This window comes from Pteronotus mesoamericanus, unplaced genomic scaffold, assembly GCF_021234165.1.
Source record: "Pteronotus mesoamericanus isolate MK-2021 breed Mesoamerican mustached bat unplaced genomic scaffold, CSHL_Meso_final scaffold_408, whole genome shotgun sequence".
Lineage (NCBI taxonomy): Eukaryota > Metazoa > Chordata > Mammalia > Chiroptera > Mormoopidae > Pteronotus > Pteronotus mesoamericanus.
The window spans coordinates 1,896,324-1,912,095 of record NW_026555315.1 but is presented as its reverse complement, the minus strand read 5'-3'; the positions used below and the strand labels follow the sequence as shown (position 1 = coordinate 1,912,095).

Here is a 15,772-nt window from a genome sequence, read left to right as displayed (position 1 = left end):
TTCCAGGATGTGCTGTATATACCGTGAGCGTGCCCTCGGCTGCTGGCGGAAACACTTCCGGATAAAGCAACAGATGTCAGGCCCTTTGTGAGCTCGAGTCACCTTCTAAGACACGTTTCAGTGTCAGCTCATGTGTGGAAGAAACTGTGAGAGCGCACGAATTTACCAAGCGCGTTGCACTTAAAAAAGGTCTGTTTTAGAAGCCACATCAGCCCGTGTCCCGAGGAATTTCCTTAAGCGAGGACACTCCTCTTTCTGCCGGTGGAGCCCCCACACAGAGCAAGCCCCGCGGGGGACTCGGGGACCAGCGCCATGCCACCGTGAGCTGGGGGCCCCTCAACCCGCCTCAGGGTCTGAGGGCCCACACCGCTCCGAGAAGTAGGGCGGGGGCTGGACGGGGAGCAGAGGGACAGACAGCAGGAGGCGGAGGGAGGCGGAACCGGAACGCTCTAAATACAAAAGAGACAGTGATGGCTTGGAGAGGAAGCTGCTTCAGAGAGGCTGGGGCTGCCGGGCTGCCTCGCGAGCCTGGAAATGCCGGGCTGCTCTGTGAAGGCTGTGGAGGTGCCGCAGCCAGTCAAGAAGATGCAGGTGCGCGCGGGGCGGGTGTGGAGCGCGGGGACCTTGTGCTGCGGGAGAGGCAGGTGCCGGAGGGGGAGCCTCCGGTTCGGGGGCAGGCGGGGGGAGTTTCCAGATGGTTTTTCCCCTTCACTTGTTTAAAAATAAAAAATTCCTCACCCAATGTCAGCTGCGTGTCAGGTTCCATTTGTCTTTATAACAAAGTATCAAGCAAGAGTGTGGAAATAAATAAACACAGAGAGACAACCCACCGGAATTTGCTGGTGCAGGAGCCCCTGGCTCCATCGTGGCCCCTGAAACCAGCATTTCAGTCTGGAGCTGGCCGTGAGCTCCGCACTGTGGTGACCCCCGCCCCCGCATGCTCCCCCAGACCCCCTGCTACCACCCCACCCTGACACCTCTGGGGGGTTGGGCGTTCCTCCGTGTGCGCATCCCTTCCCCGCTGATGGCACCAGCAGGCACTGGGTGACGCCGTGCGCCCTGGAGGGCATGGGGTAAATCCACCAGCATCCCCGCCCCCAGGGGCAAGCCTCCCACTTCGCCACATGGAAGAATAACGCGGCCTGGGATCACGGTTCGATGTGGGCGGGTATCAAAGGCTGCAGGGTGGAGGCAGCGCCCGAGCGGGACCAGGCCGGCGGGACCCAGAACTGAGGACGTTTTCCTAGGCCACCACAGGTCCCTACATCCCCCCGTGTCTCCGGGGAGCCGTGGGCAATGCTCCAGGTGGGCAAAGTGGCACAGAGCAGGCCGGAGGCCCCCTCTGCAACGGTCCCCAGGGGCCTCTCTGCTGGCCCCGGGCCTCCTCGGGAGCCCGCCCCTTCCCCCGGCAGGGCCAGGGCCAGCGCCCGCAAGGCCCGCAGCACCAGGGCAAGTCCGGGACGGGAGGCCTAGGACAGGCTGTGCGCGCCGGCCCTGTCCTTGGTCCTGGCCCCCACTGTGCTCTGAGTGGTGGGGACCCAGGCCCGCGGCTGCTCCAGCCGAGCCTCGGTCCTTGCCGAAGGGCAGGGACGGCAGCCCGGCTCTGCCGTGGCTCCTGTTCGAGGGCCGCGGGCGAGAGGCATCTGCAAGGCAGGCCCAGCACGGCTGCCAGGACTTTCCTGGACTCCCAGCTTCTCCCAGTGACCCGAGGTGACCCGAGGCTCCAGGGTGGATGCAGGTCCCTCTGCGCCCCGGATGTCTGGAGGGTGGGTCAGAGGGAGCCTGTGTGTGTGTCTTCTATGGGGGAGGGGATGGCTGTTGGGACTCATACCAGAAAACCCCAGCCGCTCCAGTGCAAAGAGCCCACACGCCACCGGCCGCCCTCCCCTCCCACACAGCTGCGTCACCAGGCCCAGGCTGTCTCGGCCGAGTGCGCCCTCCGCTAGCCTCTGCTGCCAGACCCCTCGGGGGTTCCCGCCTCCCCACGCTGGGGGGCAGCCCTGCCCCTCCCAGAAGCTCCCAGCCAGGAATGAGGGGCTCAGCGTGGCCTCTTGTGCCCACCGCAGGGAGGTCCCCATTCTCCAGGGAGGGACGGGGGTGGCAGCCTTGGTCCTCAGCCCGGAGGCCGGCGGGGCCACGCTGGAGGCGGGGAAGGAGGCTCCAGGGCCTCTGCCGCGACATGGCCCTCGAAGGCCCCCATCCCCCAGGGCTCTGCCGCAGGCGGGGGCCCCGCCAGCCCAAACCCCTGCTTTCTCCAGGCAGCACTTGCAACTACGACTTTTCTCCCTGGCTCCCTCCACAGACCTGGAGGGTCTGGTTTAACGAGCGGAACATCCCCCTTAACAATGCTGCCTAATGAAGATCGGCCCAAATCTGCCATGCACCCTTAATGAGCAGGTTCTGTCGCAGTGTTTATACTTTTCTTAAATTATTATTCTTTTTTGCAGCGCATTAAAACCAAAGCTGGCTTCCGGCTGAAAGAACTCATGAAGGGCGACCCCACTCCATTAGCCGGTACCCGCTCGGCCGCTAAGTGCCCCAGGCTCCCAGCGGAGCGCCCTGGGCATCCGTGAGCAGAGCCGCGTTTCAGCAGGAAACTGGCGACCTGGCGGGCTAACGAAGTGACTTAATCTGGGGCAGGGGGATGGAGACCCACGTCCCTGTCACTTGCCTCCCCCCGTGGTGTGTCTCACGCGTGCATCAGGATGAGCGGCGCTGTGGGAGCTGTTTTTTAAAGTGATTGGTAAAAAAATAAATCGAGTCCCTCCCCACAGCTGGGAAGCTCCAGCACCTTGGACTTTCTGGCTGCCCCGCTGGACCCCGGCCCACTGGGAGGGGCGGGGTACTAGGCTCCCAGGAACACCCTCCACCCCACGTGAGGCCGGATCCCAGGCCGCTCGGGGACAGGACTGGGTCCCAATGCCGCTCCGCACCGGGCGGGCTCCGAGCTCCCGTCCCTGCGCGGAAGGAGAGGGCACTGCGGGGAGGCGCGCGGGGAGCCTCTGCGCCGGGGGGGGGGGGGGGGGGCGGGGGGGAGCTGCGACCCCCAGCTGCGCTGGAGGTGCCACCGGAGACAGCCTCCGCCCCCACCCCCGCCTGCCCCCGGCGCGCCCCGGACAACCTCGAGATCCCGCCGCCTCCCGGACAGCCGGGGCAGAAAGTTTGGGCCAGGGATGTGTTTGGGCCGCTGGCACCGGCGTCCCCAGCCCCCAGGGACGCCGCCGCCCCGGGGAAGTGGGCTGGGCCCCCGACGGAGCCCCTGCCCCCGCCAAGTCCCCAGGGCCCTGCACTGCCCGCCCCCGCGCTCCATCCGCACCCTTGGCACCGCGGGAGGCTGCGCCCCGTCCTCTCCAGGAGCCCCAGGGGCGCCTTCTTCCCACGGCCTCCTTAGGTTATCAACTCCTCAGTGAACCCTCTGCCGGAGGGACCCTGACAACGCTCCCTCCTGGGGCCTGGGTGCCAGGAGGAAAGCGCATTGCGTCCCCAGGGTCCCTGCTGCCACCCACTCTGTCTCGGCCGGTCCCCTGGATGCGCCCCGCAGGGCTGGGATCTCCTCCGCCTCAGCCTCCCCCCGCCGGGGAGTTCCCTGCGCCGCCGGGCATTGTGCCGCCTTCGTCGCCGCCGCTGCTGCCACCTCCGCCGCTACCACCGCCGCCGCCACGCAGCGCAAGGGACTCCTGGCGTCTCCATGGAGCCCGAAACCGCCTTCGCATTCACAAAATCCCCCCTCCGGCCCCAGGCTGGGCCACGTGCCCGGACCCCAGGCGGGGAGGGACTGGGAGCCCGACCCTGGCAGGGACCCCTGCACCTGAGCGTGCCACCCTTCCCCACACTGCCTTGGATGGCTCTGGCTGCCCTCTGCAGCCCCCGCCTCCCCCGCGGGGTCCTGTGGGCCCCTCCCAGGACCGTGCCCCCCGCCCCCAGCCCCTAGCGGGCTGTCGCACGGTGGTAATGACCTGCAAGGCTGAGCAAGGCTGAGTAAGCGGGCGGCGAGGGCCAGGCTACTCACAGGCTCAGCGCTCCCCGAGGCAGGTGATGGGGGCCTGGCGGCCATGCCCCAGCTGCATCCCAGCCGGGCGGACAGCAGCGTCCCGGGGCCACGCGGGCTCAGGCCGGCCGGCAGCGAGGGGCTCGTGGGGCCGGGCTCCAGCGGCTCCAGCGGCAGCGGGGGCGGCCGCGTCCCCTCCGAGCGCGTGAGCGGCCGGGGCTGGGGCCGGGCCGGGCCGCTGTCCTAGGAGGCTCTGCCGGCTCCGGAGCTCTGTGCTCCGCACTCGCTCTTCCCTCTCTGCCTCTCTCTCTCTCTCTCTCTCTCCCTCCCTCTCTCTCTCTCCCTCTCTCTCTCCCTCTCTCTCTCCTCCCCTTTCTCTCTCTCCCTCTCCCTGGTTCCTCTGGCTCGCTTGGCTGGAGCGAGGAGACAGCAGGAGCACGCGGCGCAGGCAGGCGGCTGGGGCTGTGCGCGCAGAGCGCTGCAAGGGAGGGGGCTCCCGCAGCGCGAGGCGGGGCGCGCGCCTGGGCGGGGAGGGCCGCTGCCTGCGCCCTGCGCGCACACCGCCCGGGCGGCCCGCTGAGCCAGCCCCGCAGAGCCCCGGCACCGGGGCGGTGGGCAGGGCACGGGGCCCGCGAGCGCCGCCCTCTGGTCTCGAGCCCGGCCTCGGCTCCCTTCCTCCAGGCAGCTGCGGGAACTAGCAGCCCCTCTTGGGACCCCTGCCCTGCCACCTCGCTGGCCGTGGCCCAGGAAGGACACCGCCGGGGATCCCCATAAAGAGGACTCCAGACAAGGGGGTGAAAGCCCCCCACTCCTCGGCCGCACAGGCTGCGTGCCTCCTCTTCCACTTGGCCCACACTCACCCACCCCTCGCTAGGGCCTGACGTTCGGGGCTGGGCCTTCGTGAGGGTGGGAACCCACCACATCCTTGGGGAGTTTGTCCAAGTTGCCGGCCAACCCAACCCATTTAAACGTTTCCACTCTGGTGGGAGCGGAGGGACTGGCACAGTCTGAGGTCAATTTAGGTTTGGCCTAAAATCAGCAGAGGAGGTAGCCCCTGTCCCCACCGCCAGGCCCCCTGCCCGGGGGCTGGGAGGAGCAGAGCGCAAGCCCAGGCTGGGTGTGGAGGGCAGTGAAGTCCGCAGCGGCTGGCAGTGGGCACCCAAGGCCGGCCACAGGGCCTGGCCTGTCCCAAAAGGAACAGCAGGTTGGGCAGGGCCTCGATCCCGTTTCTGAGCAAAAGTCCAACAGACGGACACAGTGCCAAGAGCCTACCACCCGCAGGCCGGGAGGCGAGGCCGGGGGCGGCCTCCGGAGGACACCCTCAATCTACAACCAAGTGAAACACGGATCCCAGGCTGAGTCTCCTTCTGATGCTGCTTCTGTACGAATGGAATTGCTCCTGGTACCCGACTCTCCTGCTTCTCCACGCGAGGCCAAAAGCGTGACGTGGAGCCTGGGCCTGGCCGGAGCCTGAACAATTCACGGGCAGTCAAGGGAGGGGCGCAAACCTAGCTCCACGGGGCCCTGCCATGCAAGCGAGGCTGGGCGGTGCTCGCCACACGGGGCTGCTGGTCACTGAGGAGCGTCCTGCTTTGGCCCTGTGGCCTGACGGGGTCATTGATCTGTCTTGGCCAGTGGGGATCGTGCTACATAATTTCCAGTTAGCTGCCCAGCCCTGCAGCTAAGCACCAGATAAATGCCTGGTCTCGGAGCAAGGCAGCTGCTTGGTTGATTGAACTTTCTGCAGCACCCGTATTTGAAATGGCACATCCCTGCTCAGAAGACCTCATCGGCTCTCTCCCTTGTCCTCCGCTGTCAGATCTGGGCGCGTGGCTGTGCTCTCCCACCCCCGCCGCCCACCACGCAGCCTCCGGGCCCGCCTCTAGCTGCTCACGCAAAGGCGGAGGTGCTCCCGGGAGCTGCTCTCCTGGATCTTCCCAGCAAACTTCCCTGAGGACAGCGCCAAATCGTGCTCCTGGACGCCACCAGGACCGGCCAGGGCTTGGCACAGAGTAGGTCCACTCAGACTCCTTGCAGGGGGCTTGACCTCGGCACCCGTGCCCTCGGGGCTTGCAGATCGGGCCCCTCAGGGGCCGGGCCCCAGCACGAAGGCCTCATCACAGGCCCCAGGGAATTTGCCCTTCTAGCGGGGGGCGCGGCGGCGGGTGGGGAGAGGGGGACCAGGACCAGTCTGTCTTCCTGTTGGGACCAGCCAGGAAGTTTATAAAACAATCCTCAATGAAAAGACTTTTACAAACCTCTTTTTTTCAAAAGTGAAAACATGGAGGAGGATCTGGAAAGAGTCCTTCACAATAGTAATCAGGAAAGAAACAAAAGGAGACCTAGTTCCTAAAATGACAACCGAACACACGTAGCTAATTTTGCTCCCCCTGCAAAGCCCACTGGAACTACCGAAAGAGATTTTTTTTTTTTGTTAAAGCTATAAACCCCCAAGGATCTGGAGAGCAGGGAAAAGAAACAGCACAGTATGAGTCCAGGAAAGCAAAGGGACCAGGAGTGCCTGGTCGCGGGGGGCTGAGTCCCAGTCCCGCTGTTGGGGGGCGGCCCCAGAGACAGAACCGCCAGAGGCCCAGGAGCGGTGAGGCAGCCCATGCAGGTGGGCAGGCAACCCGGGCAGCGGAGCCCCAGATCCCAGACGGCAGTGCGCCCCAGATCGCTGCGTGGGGCTGCCCTGGAGGGCTACTCCTCAGGGAGGTGGCGCTGGGGCTCTGGGCCCAGGGGACTTCACACACGGTGATGGGGGGTATCGTGTGCTCTGAAGGCCTAGAAACCTAAATATGTAACTTTGCTGTTTCCCGGCAGACAGCAAAGACTATCTCCTTTCAGGGACGCCCCAGGGGACAAGCCCACCCAGGCCTCAGCGCCTCCGGCCAGCGCGGCAGGGCTTCCCATCTCTGTGAGTAAATAGCCCGGATTACCAGACAGCTAGGAGCACCATGAAGAGCTAGAGCTGCTGCACAACCCAGGGCGGGGGCCCAGGAAGGAGAAAGCCTCAGAAATAGCCATTTTTAATATCCTCAGAAACAGCGGAGAAGATACCGCATCCATGAACCACGAGTGAGATGCTATTTTAAGGAGAACATTTAGAGAACACAAAGGGGCTGGAAGATTAAAAGCGTGAGAACAGAAAGAAAATCCTCAACAGACAGGGTGGAAGACAGAAGCGAGGGAACGTCCCAGAATTCAAAGCAAAAAGACAAACGGAGAAAAAGAAGGAAGACAGGATGAAAGAGGAGACAACCAGTCTGAGCGTGTGCGTGACAGAGACGGCCATCCATTATCCCATTCCGGCAGTTTTCCCCGCACCGAGTTTCCAAGTTCTCCACACAACGGGCGGACCCCATGTTGTGGGCATCCACACTGAGCCCGCAGTAAGGCATGTTATTATGAAAAGCAAAATCCTGGGGACACGTTTCCAGGTCCATGGAAGGAAGGAAGGAGGGGAGGGAGGGAAAGAGGGAAGGGGCTGCAGAACTCTCCGCAGCAAAGGGAAGGCTGACAAACAACAGAGCCTTCAAGGGGCCTGCAGGGAATATCTTCTGGCCTAGAGCCCCTTATGTAGCCAAAGGAACCGTCAAATGTGAGATTCAAAGAGACATCTGCAAGTGCAAGATCGCAGAAAGCTCTTCCCATGCGCCGTTTCTCAGGAAGCTCCTCGAGGATGTGCCCCAGCAGATCGAGGGAGAGACGACACAGTGGATCCAGGGCAGGAGGGAGCGGGGAGGAGAACCCACGGGGCGGGAGGAGGGAGGCGGGAGAGGGCCACAGTCCAGGTTGGAGCAGGGCGGCAACACGTCCAGCCGCCTGGCCTCGCGCTGCCCTTCCAACACCAACACGCCCAGTCCGGCTCTTATCTGTGCTTGGCCTGCCTGGGTCGGGTCCGGGCGCACGGCCTCTCTCTTCTCCATACCCTGCCCCCGGGGAAGCTGAAGGCTCGTATGCACCCCCGGAAGTGTCCTACTTTGTCCTCTTGGAAAGAGGAGGGTGGCCATAGGGAGCTAAGAAACAGAAAACATAGATCAGCCCACCCTCCCCCCGCCCCACCACCAACAACCCGCTACACGTCCCCGCTGGGGTCGGACCTCAGTTCTCCGGCAGCCCTGGCGGCCTGCCAGCGGCTTCCCGGGGCCGGCGCCACGGCCCACTCAGAGCCCGTGGGATCACTGACCCCCCAGACTCGCAGGCAGCTGCTGCTGGACTGCCTCCCCCATCTTCCCCCAGGCTCCTCCGCCTAGGCCACCGAAGACACAGACGGAAAGGATGCCACGGCTGGTTCTTTATCCGCGTCACCCTGCACGTAAGGGGATGGTGACACAACCACCAAGTGTCAGGAGCACTAGATGCCCAGGGACTTCGCCTCTCTCGGCGGCCTTCCATGGTCTTGTCCGGTCCGCGGGGGCCAGCGGGCGGGCTGCCGGAGCGCGCGTGTGACACTCCCCGTTGGACTTCCTCGTTTGGTCCGGGGAAACCTGGTCCTTCCGCTCCCCGCCCAGGCGGGCTGCCTGCTGTCGGGTGTTTGCGGTTCCCCCGGGCGGCAGGCTGAGCTGCTGCAGGACCCCACCCAGGGCCTCCCTGTGCTGGGGACTCCACGCGGGTGCGGCCCCGCAGGCCTGAGGGAACGGGCCGCTGAAACAACCCTCCCCATGTGCCCAAGCTCACGTTCTGCAGGGCTCCGGGGGCTGCGTCCCTCCGGGCCTGTGAAATGCAGGTGACAATGAACCCTGGAGGTCAGGGGTGCCGACCTGCTCACCGACCCAGCGAGGTCCTGGGGGCCCGGCCGGACCAGGCGTCACCTCTGGTCACGGCTGGCGCAGGGGCACCCGCCGCACCCCAGGCGGAGCACCGTCCAGCCTGAAAAAGCAGGTCGGGTCTCGCCCACGAAGAACCACCCTAGACGCGGCGCCCTGCCCACACCCCCTGCCGCCGCCTTCCCATCCCCAACAGTCCCCGCCTCTCCCAACACCCCACGGACACGCGGTCACCAGGGGCAGGAGTCAGCACACTAGCCTGTGGCCCCTCCTCAGTGGCCTTGATCATGTAAGGCAGGTGGCTCTGCTGTCCACTCCCTTTCTAGAACGTTCTTCCTTCTCCACCAAGTCCCCAAGGTCACTCTCTGCGCCTCTTTGTTTCCCGGAGGCTCAGTCCTCGGTCCTTTCACATTATTCTCCACGGTCTCACCGCCACGGACACCACCGTGGCATTTCCGAGCTGGGGGAGGTCCAGCGGGCCTTTTGCACAGCCCCGCGTTAGAGATGAGGAAGCTGAGGCCCCAGCATCTGGGTCTCTCCCACAGGGGCGGTGCCTCCACTCCTCCAACCCGCCCCTGGCTGCAGGCAGAGGCCCCGCCCTCAGGCAGAGGCCCCGCCCCGGCACGCCAACTAATCGCCCACGCAGGGGAGCAGGTGGGTGCGTCTGCAGCGCCTCGCACGCACTTGCAGCCTCGATGTTTTATTTAAGGGCGTGCAGCCCTGCCTCAGCCCCCAGCCGCTTGCAGCTCTGGCATTTATCTTCTCCAAAGTGGGGTGAACCACTTGCAAAGCGTCCCCTCTCTCCTCCCACGTGGACGAGAAATGTCAGAGGCAGGCCCAGGCACCTCAGGGTCCCACACCCACGCGGCGCGCACTGCGCTGTCTTTGGGCTGCCTGATTGCACAGCGGCTTTTGGAGAGCGGAGGTAGCCTGGGGACACGTGAGGGCGCGGGCAGAGGGTCCCCGCACACGGCCCGGCTTCTATAACCAAGGGCGGCACCTGGAGCCCGGTGTCTCCTACAACAGGTGCCAGGGCTCACTCGGGGCCCGGGGGTTCCTCCCCATCCTCTTAGACCTACCTGCTCTGAGTGGGACCCACGCCATATCTTTGAGCTCAGCCTGTGATTGCACAATAATACCCACCCAGAAAACAAATTAAAAATAGGAAAAATCTATCCAAGCCGTGTGTCTGCGAGGCAGAGCGCTGTCAGATTGCTAGGCAACCCCAGGCAATCCTGTGGGAAGAAGGTCTGCGCCGGGCTTGTTCACAGAAGTAGCACTCGCGGCCTTTTGTGCGGACGTGCTCCACCGGCTCCGAGCGGAGTTGAGAACAGAGGGGAGGCGCCTCCGTGGAAGGAGCGCGCGCCACCCCGACAGACGGACTTGCAGAGGACAGAGAAGGTGCCGGGGTGTCCTCAGGACGAGGCATCTGGACACACGCAGGAGAATGCTTCCAACTGCTCCGTGTTTTCCAACATCCAGGTGTTCCGAATTATGTGGGCAAAATGCCTGGATTTTCACTGATTTTACCCCCGTTTTCTTCATCCTCTTTAGCAAGAGGTGAAAGTGAGAAAGGTTTAGAAAGCGGGAAACAGAGGAGCAATGAGAGATGGGTGCGCGGCAAGAGACAGGCGGAGGAATCGGGAAGGGCAGGCCAGAGAACCAGCCGGGCCAGGCCGGTGGGCGCTGTGCTCCTGTGGCGGACAATGCACCTGCCACGCTGTCCCAGCTCAGCCACGCCACAGTCGCACGAAAATGTTGTGCAGGTTTAAACTCAAGTAAGACCAGCCCTGGCCAGTGCAGCTCAGCTGGTGGGAGCATCATCCCATAACCAAAAGGTGTGGGTTTGATTCCCGGTCAGGGCACGTACCTAGGCTGCAGGTTCAGTCCCCGGGAGGTAACCAGTCGATGCTTCTCTCATGCATCGATGTTTCTCTCTCTCTAAAAAGCAGTGAATAAAATATCCTCAGATGAGGGTTTAAAAAAGAAAACAAACCTCGACTATGACCATAAAAAGCTTTTAAAAGGAAAAGGCAGGGAACGCGACATCATAAAAAACAACAATTTTCCGTTTGACTTCAGGGTCTTAAGGAGATGAGGGGGCCAAGCCCACGAGCTCCTTCCGCTTGGCGATGCGCAGGGAGCACCAGGGCGCCTGCTCCCCCGGCGCCGCCCCCACCAAAGCCGGGGCTTCAGACAGCGGGGGTCGCGCTCTCACATTGCTGGGGCCAGGAGTCCAAGCGCGAGGGGCCTCCAAAGGCTTCTGGGGGCTCCGGCCGTCCTTGGCTCGCAGAGGCCCCCGCAGCCTCTGCTGCATCTCCACGTGGCTCTTCCCCCTCGGTGTGTCTGTGTCCACATTTCCTTCTTCCTCTGAGGACACAGTCGTTGGATTTAAATCCCACCCACATCCAGCACGACCTCGTCTTAACTCGATCGCCTCTGCAAAGACTTTGTTTCCAAATAAGGTCCAGTTCTGAGGTTCTGGGTGGACCTGAATTTGGAGAGACACGAGTCAACCCATGCCACAGGGATGGATGAGGAAATCCGACGAGCGTCAGGGCGGGCAGGCGCTGGCCATCCCCAGGCCACCCCCAGGCCAGCCTGTCCCTCTGGAGGGACTCTCTCCTACAGCCCCGGACAGGGAGTCGCCCAGGTCCACGTGGCAGGACACCCCCTCCGCCCACCACCTCCTCGGGGACAGCCCGCCCTGCTGGAAACCGCCCTTCGCCACGGCCGCCCGAAAGCAGCTGTGGTCTCCTGCAGCTGCATTCCGTGGGACTCGCGGGAGTTCTGGAGCCCCTCCCCCGGCCCGGAAGCGGGTGAACGGCAGGGGGCGTTCCCTGCTCCCTCCAGACACGGTCTCCCCCAGACGTCTTCCACGCGTGCTGCGCCTGACGCCTCGCGTCCCGCGGATGTCTCCTGCGCCCGTTCTGTGTGCCTGTGTCCGCACGTGGCGGGGGGCAAGCGGCAGGTCACTCCCTCCCGTTAGTCCAACCGGTCATCTGCTGTGCTGCTCCTGTGCCCGCGCAGAGCAGCGTTCCGCACAGCGCTGTCGTCCTGACCATTCCTGTCCCCCTGGCTTGACCACTCACCCCGTCGCCACGCAGCAACCTTCCCAGAGTGTCACGGGAAGAGATGAACAAAGTCCTTAGCTGCCTTCCTGAGCGGCTCTGCCGTGTGCCCAAAGAAAGTCCTTTCTGGGGCAGGGTCTTCATTCATTCTTTTATACAAATAGTCTTGGAGCTCCTTCTAAGTGCCCAGTCCTGGGTCAGGCAGTGGTGGCCCACAGCCACGAAAAAGACACAGTCCTGCCCTCTGGGCGCCGGTGCTGAGCCGGGGGGTCAACACCAAGGTACCAGCCCCGTGGGAAGCGCTTCGAGGAGAACGTGCACAGATGCCCCGCCCATGGGGAGGCGTGGCCACCCTCTGTCCATGTCTCCATCCCCGCTGCACTTGGCAGCGCGGCCTCGGCTCCTCTGGCACCATCTCCGAACACCCAGGACAGGGACACAAGGTCACTGCGGCCACACAGGCAGGGTCTTGAAGTGGCAGCTCACCAAAGGAGACTTAAGAAGGACCCCAAAGTCAGGAAAATGGCTAATCTCACCAGTCACCTAAGCAATGCAAATGGAAACAAAAACACGCTTCCGTTTTGCTGACTGCAGGGCTCTGGAACCGCAGGCAGCAGCCAACGCGTCGGGGCTGCTGGGGGCCGCCCCCCCCCCCAAGCAGGCGCTGGTGGGGCCGGAGCCCGGCCACCTCCCCAGGGGCGGGCGGGCCCGCCGATCAAAAGCTCTCGAAATCTGTTTAACCTTTACCTCGGCCATTCCACTCGTAGGCATTCACCCCAAGGAGACGGTAGGGACAAGCCTGAAGATTTATCTCGAAAGATTTATGTACTAGAGAGTTTGCCGCGTCGCTCTGACGTGAAGAGATTGAAGAGAGGCTAAATGTCCGACGCCGGGGCGCTGGGGAAATGGCTTGCGCTCTCATTGAAAGTCCTGCGGAAGGAGTGCCAGCGCCGAGTGCCCACGCGCCGACGCACTGTGAGCTTGGCACACGGACCCTGCCACACCATGTGAACGACCGGCCCCGCCGCCAAGCAGGCCGCCCGGACGCCCTGGCCAGGGCCCGCGGAGGTGGCTCCTGTGTGTGCGGACAATGGTCACTCCTTATTTTTCTTTTTTGAATCTTAGCATGTATTCTCAGTTGCCTGCTATGGACCTGCGTTGTATTTGTAATCAGGAAAAACATAAGGAAGGTTTTATAAACTCAATTAGAAATGTTGCAGAGGCCGTTGACCCTCCAGTGCACCAGCCTGCAGGGAGGAAGAGGCCCAGATGCGCTGCTCAGCCCAGCCCCTGAGGGTTTGCCGGCTCCCCTGACTTTGCCCAAGAAGCTGGCGCAGCCCTGAGGGGAGCAGGGGGGCCGTGCAGCGGCCCCTCCCGGTCGAGCCGCACCTCCCACGCGGAGCCACACCCCTGCACGTTGCCTGGAAGCCTGGCTAACGGTGAAGATAAACGACCCGCTAATCAGGGAGGGGCGTTGCTGCGCCCTTGGTTTTAGTTGCTGCTCGGGAGCTGAGCTCGAAACCCACAACACGAGAACCACCGGAGGCGCCCTCTGTGTTCTAGGAGGCGTGTCCAGCGGCGCCGCGCACCCCAGCCCCCGCCCGCTGCCTTGCAGACTGAGCTTTGTGCGGACTTCCCAGCACCAGGCTGTGGGGGCTCTCCACGCGCCGGCGCAGCTCCTGGGCCGTTGTGGGGACACGCTGTGACCCTCCCTCGGGCCATCTCAGGAGAAGGACCTCCCGGGTTCCTTACTTTACACTCAGGTTCTGGAAAGGTCATCCTTGCAAAGTCAGTGCTCTGAAAGCTCAGGCTTCATGAGAGGACAGATGAAAATGAACAATGTTTACGGAATTCCTGCTGTGGACGCCTAACATGCGCTTCCTCGTTCGACCTCCAGAACCGGCCGGGAGGTCAGTGTCCACGCCCGCGACTCGTAGGGGAGAAAAGCACGTCTCCGAGGGTCTGAACAAGGCGGGCGCGGGGGTGGGGCGCCTGGATCAGAGCCAGCAGCCCCGGACGCCCCGTCTCTGCGACCTCACGGCCAGCGGGGGCCCGAGAGACTCAAATTCCACTCGGACCCCAAAGTAAGTGCCCAAGGAAGGCGGAGCTCTGTGTCCCCGGGGCCACCCCCAGGAACAGGGGACGCGCGGCGACGGCTCAGCCACGCGCACACCGCGGGAGTCGGAGCCTCCTTCCTCGTCGACGCATCTCAGAAACCAGCAGTCAATCCTATGGGGAGAACAGCACTAATTAAATTTACTGGGATCACTGAAGAGGAAATTATTTAATATTCTGAACAGATTTAATATTTGAAAGCGTGGAGGCCTTGGTTCGTCATGGATGGGCTCACTGCCACCCGGGCTTCGTTGGGTGGGATCCACCTGCCCGCTGAGCTCTGGGTGCCCGTCGGGGGCAGCGCGCAGCCACCCCCGTGGCCCCAGGGTCCAGAGCGACGCCGCGCCTCTCGGGCTCCTTCCCGAATGCCGTCCTCACTCCCCGTCTTCCGTGAAGAACTGCACTTCATCGTGGGTCAGGGTCTAACCCCCCTCCCACCGGGGCCTCGCGAGCAGCCGTGAAGGCCACCCCTCCCTCCCTGCAGGTCCTCAAGGGCCAGCCACAGCGTGGACCCAACCGACCCCGTGCCCCGTGGTCCGTGCCAGGGGCCTGAAGGCCTTTGGTGCCTGCTGTTTCCCAAGACGGAGTCAAGCCCGCATCCAGAGCGGGCCTCCGGGGAAGCCGACTCAGAGAGGACGCGGGCCACGAGGGGCCGGCCCCAGGACAGAGACCCAGTGTCCAGGCCCCCGGCCTGCCACTGGCTGCCTCCACGCCCCCGACGTCCTCCGCCGGAAAACTGAGCTGACGCGGGTGCCCGGAAGGGCCTCTCCCGGCTGCCTGGGCCCTGCTGTAATTCAGGCGCCAGGCGGAGGCACGTATGCGACGGGCCCAGAGCTCGGAGGGCCCCGGCCAAAGGCTGCAGGGCCCAGGGGCGTTTCCCAGAATCCCCGAGGCCTGCACACACAGGCCCGGGCACGAGGGGCCACTTCTCGAAGGCGCCCCATGGCAACCTGAACGTCCTGTCCTTTTGGGGTCGGACAGGGGGCGGTGGCGGAGCGCTGGGGGCCGGGGCGGGCACAGGGGGCCGGGCGAGGCCAATGCGCCCTCCCGGTTCCCTCCCAAACTATCCCCTTCCAGGGCGTCCGACCCACGGCCCGCGGGCCACGTGCAACCCAGGACACGAGGAATGCGGCCCAACGCAAAGTCATACATTTACTTAAAACATGATGGGATTTTTTTGTGATTATGTGTCACAACGTACGTAATACGTGACCCAAGACAACTCTTCTCCTTCCAGTGCGACCCAGAGACACCCAAAGCTGGGCACCCCTGCTTGGGTGCAGAGCGAGAGGCTGGAGAGACTGAAAGTCACTTTCACTAGAAAATAACATGATAAATTATCTTAAAATGTTGGAGTGGAGAAGGATGAAATCATACACAAAACTCAGAAGCCAAAAAAAAAAAAGGTAAAGATTTTTAACAAAAAATAAACAACCTCTTTATAGAAAAAAACAAATACTCTAAAGAAAGTTAAAAGAAAAGTCACAGTGAGAAAGAGATTTATATCACGTATAACTGTAGATTGATCACCTTCATAAATAAGAAGTTGTGGCAAATTTGGACAGCCCATAGAGAAACGAGGTCACGAAAAACATAAATAGCCACGAGCCATAGGGAAAGGTGCTCCGCCTCACTCACAATCAAGAAATTCAACTAATAAGATGCCACCGAACGCCCACAATACCCAGCGTTGAGCCAGGCATTGGGGAGACGCCTGCTGATACACCGCAGGAGGGGGCCAAGCTGGCAGACCCTTTTGGAGGGGCTACTTGATGATATTTATTAATTTTTGAACACACGCGCCTTTGGTCAAATGATTCCACTTCCAG

The 15,772-nt window shown here is 62.9% G+C and overlaps 1 protein-coding gene across 2 annotated transcripts in view; it reads right to left on the bottom strand.

Moving 5' to 3' along the window:
- The window catches only part of RBFOX3 (RNA binding fox-1 homolog 3), a 269,214-nt gene extending 265,100 nt beyond the window's left edge, over positions 1–4,114 (bottom strand). For both annotated transcript variants that reach the window (XM_054593393.1, XM_054593394.1), the window contains exon 1: positions 4,010–4,114. The gene's annotated coding sequence lies outside the window, so the exon portion shown is untranslated. The remainder of the gene's footprint in view (positions 1–4,009) is intronic.
- Between the last annotated feature and the right edge of the window lie 11,658 nt (positions 4,115–15,772).